The sequence below is a fragment of the Cryptomeria japonica genome, chromosome 7 (assembly GCF_030272615.1).
Source record: "Cryptomeria japonica chromosome 7, Sugi_1.0, whole genome shotgun sequence".
Classification (NCBI taxonomy): domain Eukaryota; kingdom Viridiplantae; phylum Streptophyta; class Pinopsida; order Cupressales; family Cupressaceae; genus Cryptomeria; species Cryptomeria japonica.
This window is the reverse complement of record NC_081411.1, coordinates 46,319,412-46,327,901: the sequence shown is the minus strand read 5'-3', so window position 1 is coordinate 46,327,901 and position 8,490 is coordinate 46,319,412.

Genomic DNA, 8,490 nt, shown 5'->3' with positions numbered 1-8,490 from the left:
ACAACTTCAACCTACTAGTACTTCAGTCTACTATTCATGGTTTGGTGGCTCTACAAAAAGGCTCCCTTGAAGAAGTGGGCTCTAATGTTTGTACAATTTTTTTTATGAGGTACACTTCTATTTTCCCAATTGATGTGGTTTTATATAGTACTGAGTTTGATTGTGCTTGTAAGGGGCTAGAGAATTTTTCTTTATTCATCTTTTTTATTTATGAAGTACCCCTAAATGTTGGCAAATACATTTGATCAACATGAAATGGACTCCATATGGGTATTTGACTTGATTCCTTTTAATATTAAATGAAAGGGTTCTTTTCTTTATTTTCTAAGGCTATCCATGTTGAGACTCTATTTAGGCATGGTGGACTTCATATTTTTGGATGTTTTCAGTTATCTTTGAACTATAGGCAAGGTATTTTCTATCTTCAATGAGTCATATCTCTATGCTTTGGTTTTACTGAAGCTTCCAAGTTTACTCCTTTCATGTTGAAACTTTGTACATACTGTCACTACCTTGCTGGAGAGGGTCACTAGCCCTAAACTTGAGAGATTCTATACAACCCATCTCCAAAACCATGTTTGTGTTTGAATTGACTTGGCTAAGGATTCAAAATTCATTGATATTTATATTCATAACCATCATCACACTCAACTTGTGATTTACCTCAGCTTGCCCCACACTTTATTATGATGTTACTCTACAATGTATAAAATTTAAGGATTTCCTTTTGGTGGCTCCTTGTGTCGAATCACATCCTAAATCAATTGGATATTTTTTTATGTTTGATATTTGATTGTCTATAAGTTGCCAAATTTATAATTCCAAGTTTTACACTCTAAATTATCCTATTGATTATAATTTATAAATAATATTATTAAAATCATCTAGAGCTCCCTTGACTTAGGTATATCCATGAATATCTAAGTTATTTTTGGAGAATATTATTTATTTGTAATGTGACATTTGTGAGCATATGCTTGACGTAATTAGCTAATCTCTTTTTAGTTTTTCAAACTAGTTCATAGCTTTCTAAGGAATCCTTTCACTATAATACATAGATATCCATTTCTCATGCATTTCTTGTTCAAATATTCTTACTTCATAGCTTTCTTAAGGAATCCTTTCACTATAATGATGTGAAGCACATGAAGTCAATTCAGGAGAAAAGAATTTATTCTTTGGGAAGTTTTGTGGCCAAGATTAATAATAAGTTTAAAACTCTAGTTAAGATTAGCAAAGAGGTTGTTTAGAGGAATGTGAGTGATCTTTGTGTGTTAAATGAAACTGTACAAATCCTAGGGATGAGAACAAAATAGATAAAAGATAAATGTTTTGATGCTAATGGTGTGAAAGTGGGGAATGTGGATCTCGTTGCTATAGGTTTTGTCCAAGGTCTGGGGGGCCCTCTTTAGAACCTGTAGCCAATCAAAGGCTAGTGGTGTTCCAACCCAAGCGATTATAGATGTCATGGACAGGCATGACCAAAGCATACAAAAGAATATGGAGGCCACCAAGATTTTGAAAGAGATTTTATAGGTTAGCTTGGACTCATGTCTTGTTTTTCTTCTTTGTTGTTTTACCTTTTTGCTATTTTTATTAGTGTGTTCCTTGTTTGTTTATTTTTAGTGTGCAACTATTGGTCATTGTAGATAGTTTTAGGGCCCTTTAAAAATGTGTTTTATCTTATTAAAACAAAAGTTTGACTGGTGAACTAAACTAATGTGATGGAATCGGTATATTTATATATTACTACTAATATCTTTCACAAAAATAGAAGTTAATGCATACAAGTACATTTCTATCCTTGAAAAATATAAAACCTTTCTGAATAATAATGTCAAGTATTGAAAGCTAAATATCTAGTTTTCTAATGCTCATCCTACAATGTTCTAATAATCTTATCACTTATCATATATTCTTCTAACTTTAACTCTTAATCATCACTCAAATGTTTTTGATTAAGGGAAAACAGGTTTTGATGGGCCCCTGAAACCTACTATAGATAGAAGATCAAAAGATAAACATTGCAGCACAGCTAAACAAAAGACATCGATCAAAGGAAAGACAGTTGGCAAAGAAAACGCCAGCAAGCAAAAGATCACAGACTAAAAACCAAAAAAGGCTGACAATAGCCCAGGCTAATCATCACCCAAATGATATTATCTAAGTACACAATAATTGTTATTAGTGGTATTGAAGTTAATAAGACTTCATATGCAGGATTTTTGTAAACTACAAATAATTTATCAAGAATTAACATGATAAGCTGAAATGTCCAAATTTGGTCAAGACATGCTCAATAACTAAGAAAATAGACCAATCAATCCTTATTACTAGATTTCACTTGTGATAAAGATTGCAAACAATCAAATTTAAAAATCTACCATAAATTAGAAATATAGATTATGGCATTTTCAAGTTCTTATTTTTTAAATTCACAAAAATAACATTTTTTTTTTATCTATTGAAATATAATAATAATAACAATCTTGAATATAGCATGACACATTTTCATATAAAACAATTGGCATATCATACTGATAATCAGAAACATGAATACCTATTATTCTTAATTGCTGATATAATCACACCTCGACAATGAATTCATAGCTCTGCCCAGACTCTGGGTCGATAATTATCATGTTTAAACGTCACAAACGGTCGATAATGACCATGTTCAAATTCAAGCAGGATACCTATATTAAAATGTTAAAATCAAGGAAGAGAATTTATTTACCGTCACAAGAAAACAAACGAACCGTTTTCAATCTCTGGTTACTCGATAGTAACAATAAATAAAATGTCTTTTAGGAAATCCGGAGATACCTTTGTCGGACATAAGTAAGAGCATCACTATAACAAATTCTCACAGAATAGATTACGTTGCCATATCCGATAAGACTACTTTTTATATAAAGAGTAATATGTACATAATTTTAAAAAATTAAATATTATTAAATATTCTTATTTATTAATATTTAGTTTAGTTTATTTTTTATATAGTTTCGAATTAGAATTTAATGAGATTAATTTATTGTAAATAATTGTAGTTGAACTAGTTTGAATGGATTTATAAGAGATCAAGTTGTGTTGAGCATAAGGTTATTTAAACTTATGTTCTTGATTGAGGTAACAAAAACGATTAAGGATTGGCTTGAAATCATTCAGCACGAGAAGAAGAAGAAGAGTGATTAATAAATTCATTTATTTATTTTAAGATCTAATGAAAGTGTTGACTTAATTGTAGTTCTTGGCTGGCAAACATGGCTTTGCAAAGATTTATGTCTTTTATTTAGACTTTGGCTTTCCTTATGTTATGATTTACCCATACCATAGGAAAACACTATTTTCTTCTACATTTATTGTGCCTTCTTTTGTCATTCCTTTGTATCTCCTCAAACAACTTTAACCTACTAGTAATTTAGGCTAGTGTTGATGGTTTGGTGCCTCTACAAAATGGCTCCATTTAACAAGTGTGTTCTAATGTTTACACAATATTTTTTTTTCATGATGAACAATTTTGATTCCCCAACTAATGTGGTTTTCTCCATTATTGAGTTTGATGATCCATTACCCCTAAAGGCAGACACATACATTTGGTCAACATGCAATGGACTCCATATGGGTACTTGACTTGATTCTATTTAATATCAAATGGAAGGGTTCTTTTCTTTATTTGCTAATGCTAGCCATGTTGAGACTCTAAGTAAGCACGTTGGACTTTGTATTTTTGGATGTATTCACTTATCTTTGAACCCTAGACAAACTAATTTCTATCTTCAATTACGCATATCTCTATGCTCTTATTTTATTGAAGAATCCAAGTTTACTCCTTCCATTTCGGAACTTTGTACATATTGTTGCTACCTTATTGGGGAGGGTCACTTGTATTAAACTTGATAGGTTATTTAAAACCCATCTCCGAAACAATGATTGTGTTTTAATTGACTTGGCTAAGCATTGAAAATAATTTATAGATATTTATATTCATAACTATCATCACACTCAACATGTGATTTACCTTAGCTTGCCCCACGCTTGCTTATGATGTTAGTCTACATTGCATAAAATTAAGGTTTTCATTTTGGTGGCTCATTGTGTCTAATCAAATCCTAAATCAATTGGATAATTTTCTATGTTTGATATTTGAATTTCTATAAGTTGCCAAATTTGTAATTCCAAGTTTTACATTCCAAATTATCCTGCATATTATAATTTGTAAAGAATAATATTGAAATCATCTAAAGCTTCCTTGACCTTGTTTTATCCATGGAGTTCTAAGTTATTTTTGGAGATTATTGATTATCTATAATGTGACATTTTTTAGCATGTGTTTGAGGTAATTACCTAATCTTTGTAGAGTTTTTCAAACTACTTCATAGCTTCCTTAAAGAATGCTTTAACTATAATACATAGAATTTGATTTCTCACGTATTCTTTATACAAATATTCCTAGATATTTTTATGGTACATTTAGGAAAGTATTCAAATTATTAACATCATCAATCGAGTTATGTGAAAAATAAACATGCTATGTTCAAGATGGTTATTACTCTTATACTTCAAAAAAGAATATAGATATTTTAGTAGATTTAAAAAATTAAAAGCATGAGATTTCCATAGTCTATATTTGTAATTCATAATAGATATTTGATATTGATTGTGTACAAATTTCATCATCAATCAGATCCAGAAATAAAATATAGATTCAGTAATGATTGATTGCTCAATTTTCTTAATTGTTGACCAAGTTTAGCATAGGGGATTCTACATTATCATGTTAATTCTTAATAGATTTTTTGTTTGTTTACAATTAGCATTTATATGAAGTCTTATAAATCTCAATACAATTAAGATAAAATATTTATTCATAGATAATAAAATGTGATAGATGATTAAGACTTAAAGCTAGAATAAGATTTAATAATATTATCAGATCCTTGTATGATGACAATTATTAAACTAGAGTTTAATCTTATAAGGCAATATTATTATCAAGAAATGTGTTATATATTTTGAAGATTGGATTGTAGATGGATGTAGTAATTTATTTTTTTTAAATGAAGAACATTAGTAATAATACATGAATCTATTTACTTCAACCCATAACTTTAGTTTGAAGCTAAAAAATGTTATTACCTTATTGCATAAGGTTTATTTTGTAATAAAAAATATGTAAAATAGGTGTGATGCCACATCTTGTTAGATTAATGCCTTGTTATTAAAATTATTATAAGATTAAATTTGATATAAAAAAATCCATGGTCAAAGAGGTTGTCCTTGTCAACAAAAAATTTGTAATTTAATTATTCTAAGGTTTTTGCTAAATAATGTAATAGAATGAATATTTCTACAATAGCTTATCTTCACATATCCATTCTAAACCATCTCACTTCTACACTCATTTTCCTTATGTCCAAACTTAGTGAAAGTGTAGCATTGACCATTAATTGACTAAGATTTGATCTAGCTTCTACATTCACTAGCTCTATGTCTAAATTTACTCTATGAAAAACAATTACCATTAAAGGTTGATAAATACCTAATTTAAGTAGGAGGGGTCCTTATGTCAATCTTCTTGTTGTGGACTATATTGCAACTTTGTTGATATTTGTTAGAGTCCTTCAATTAATCGTTGATCTTTTCTTTTACGTTTTTTTCCTTACTAAAACTATTATAGTTTTCAACTCTTTGAAATCCAAGTCCACCTTTATCTTTACTTGTCTTTTCAATACTGGGCATCACATCAAGCACTTCACTACCACCTTTATTCTTTAGATATTTTTTAATTTGTTCTTTTGCCTCCTCCAACTCTTTGTTCAACATATCAACTTCTTCCTCAAGTTTGATGTATATTATCCATATTTTTCATATAGCTTTGTTTCAAGATCATTAATTGCCTTTCTGCATCCATCAACTAGCTTTCTCAAATAGGTGATCTTATCCTCTGCTTTCTTGCACTTGTTTCTACTTTCCTCTAGATTTTCTTAAGAATGCATCCATTCTCCACCCATATTTACTATAGCATCAATGCCACATTAATTTTGTCTCATAGTATCTAAATTAGAATCAAACATAGTGTTCCACAACCTAGATCTACATAACCAATTAGGTTATGACTGCAGGTCCCTTGTCGAGATACAAATTTTTGAACACCATTGAGTGTTGAGAAGGGGGTAAATCAACATATACAGAAACTTAATCTAAATTAAAAATTTTACTTATCATTCATTCAATATACTTTATGCATCAAATTAAATAACAAAAACTAAAAATTCAGCCGCACATGAATACCGATATTTTTACATGGGAAATCGAGATTGGTAGAAACCATGATGAGAACTATATCACTATATGAATAATAGAGTTACAATATTTAGGCCAAAGAATAAGAATAACACTTCCCATGAGTTGAATTTGAAAGCCAACGTACACAACCTTAGGGATAGATACAAAAGATACTTGCAAACACTAAAGACTATTTCTTCAAGGAAAGATATTGTACTTATGATAAAGATACATCAATAATGTTGAATTATAATGAATCACATCCACTAAAATGTTGATCACAATTTATAATTCAAAACATAGTATAAACTATCTTCATGACTAAAATGTAATGCTCCTAGACCACTATACAACCTCACATATACCTCAAACAACATTCACAACATCTCTTAGATCTAGCGTGCACGTACATAAATGTCAGCCCAATTACATGTAAGGTGCAATACATAACTATTAGCCCAAAAACAAGATCCAAAGCAGCGTGGGAGGAAAAATGAGACATGTGAGGCTTCACAACAAGTTGGCACACCTTGTTTTCCATCATATAATATCACCTATAGATCTACATGCAACTTCATGAACCAAAATATTTTAGGTCAGGTACAAAAGATACAACTATCAAACGACATTACCACCACTTTGCACGAAGAGTATTTGCAGATGCCAAAGATAGCATCAACAAATATCCATAACATTGAATTATTGAACTGCATCATGAAAATAGTATCATGTATAGGAATGCAATACAACCTTGTACAGTAATACCAAAATAGTCACACTTGAATCAGTACCAACTATAGATCTAGGAAACCAACATCAAAGGTCTAAAAACTTGAAGCTACATCATTCAGAGAACTTTGGAACAACCACAAATAGACTCCACACATCAGCATGATCATATTTCTATCCCAATGTAATTGTACTATACTAGAACTTACCTATGCCAAAGTCTATAGCCAATTTTTTCATTTGTATCAACAAGTATGAAATCAATGACAACAACAACTCATTTTTACAATCGTAAACAATCTAACACTAGTTGGATACAATCAAAAAATTTAGTCTCTTTCATAGTGGCAGAAATTTGATAGAACATCCAATTGTGGTATGTCCTACATTCTTCCTTATGCAAGGCCCTATTAAGCATAGTCATGAGATGTACAATTTCAAGATTAAACTCTAACATGTATATTTTAACAAGTACATGGGCTATTGATTTCCTTTCCTATGTTATTCAATGTTTGTTTAAGTGCCCTTTATTCTTATCTTCATATTTTTTATATTCTATTTAGACCCAATCCTTTGAAACTTGTAGTACTATAAAGAAACTAATTGTCTCTTGTATCTTAACTAATTGTTCAAGTATGTGCAATCTAACAATATTTGGCCCCAATATATGCATTTTCTATGTTTAAATATGTGTATATATAATAGAACATATATATTTCATACTCTTATTGTTTAAAATCTACAATATATATATAGCATGTGACATTTTCATATAAAACAATTGGCATATCATGCCGATAATCAGAAACATGAATACGTATTATTCTTAATTGCTGATATAATCACACCTCCAAAATAAATTAATAGCTCTGCCCAGAATCTTCGTCGATAATTATCATGTTTAAACGTGACAAATGGTCGATAATGACCATGTTCAAATTCAAAAAAGGATATAGATATTTCAGTAGACTTAAAAGCATGAGATTTCCACAGTCTATATTTGTAATTCGTAATAGATATTTGAAATTGATTGTGTACAAATTTCATTATCAATCAGATCTAGAAATAAAATATAGATTTAGTAATGATTGATTGCTCGATTTTCTTAATTGTTCACCAAGTCTAGCATAGGGGATTCTACATTATCATGTAATTCTTCATAGATTTTTTTTTGTTTACAACTAGCATGTATATGAAGTCTTATAAATCTCAATACAATTAAGATAAACTATTTATTAATAGATAATAAAATGTGATTGATGATTAAGACTTAAAGCTAGAATAAGATTTGATAATATTATTAGATCCTTGTAGGATGACAATTATTAAACTAGAGTTTAATCTTATAAGATGATATTATTATCAAGAAATGTGTTATATATTTTGAAGATTGGATTGTAGATGGATGTAGTAATTTCTTTTTTCTAAATGAAGGACATTAGTAATAATACATGAATCTATTTACTTCACCCC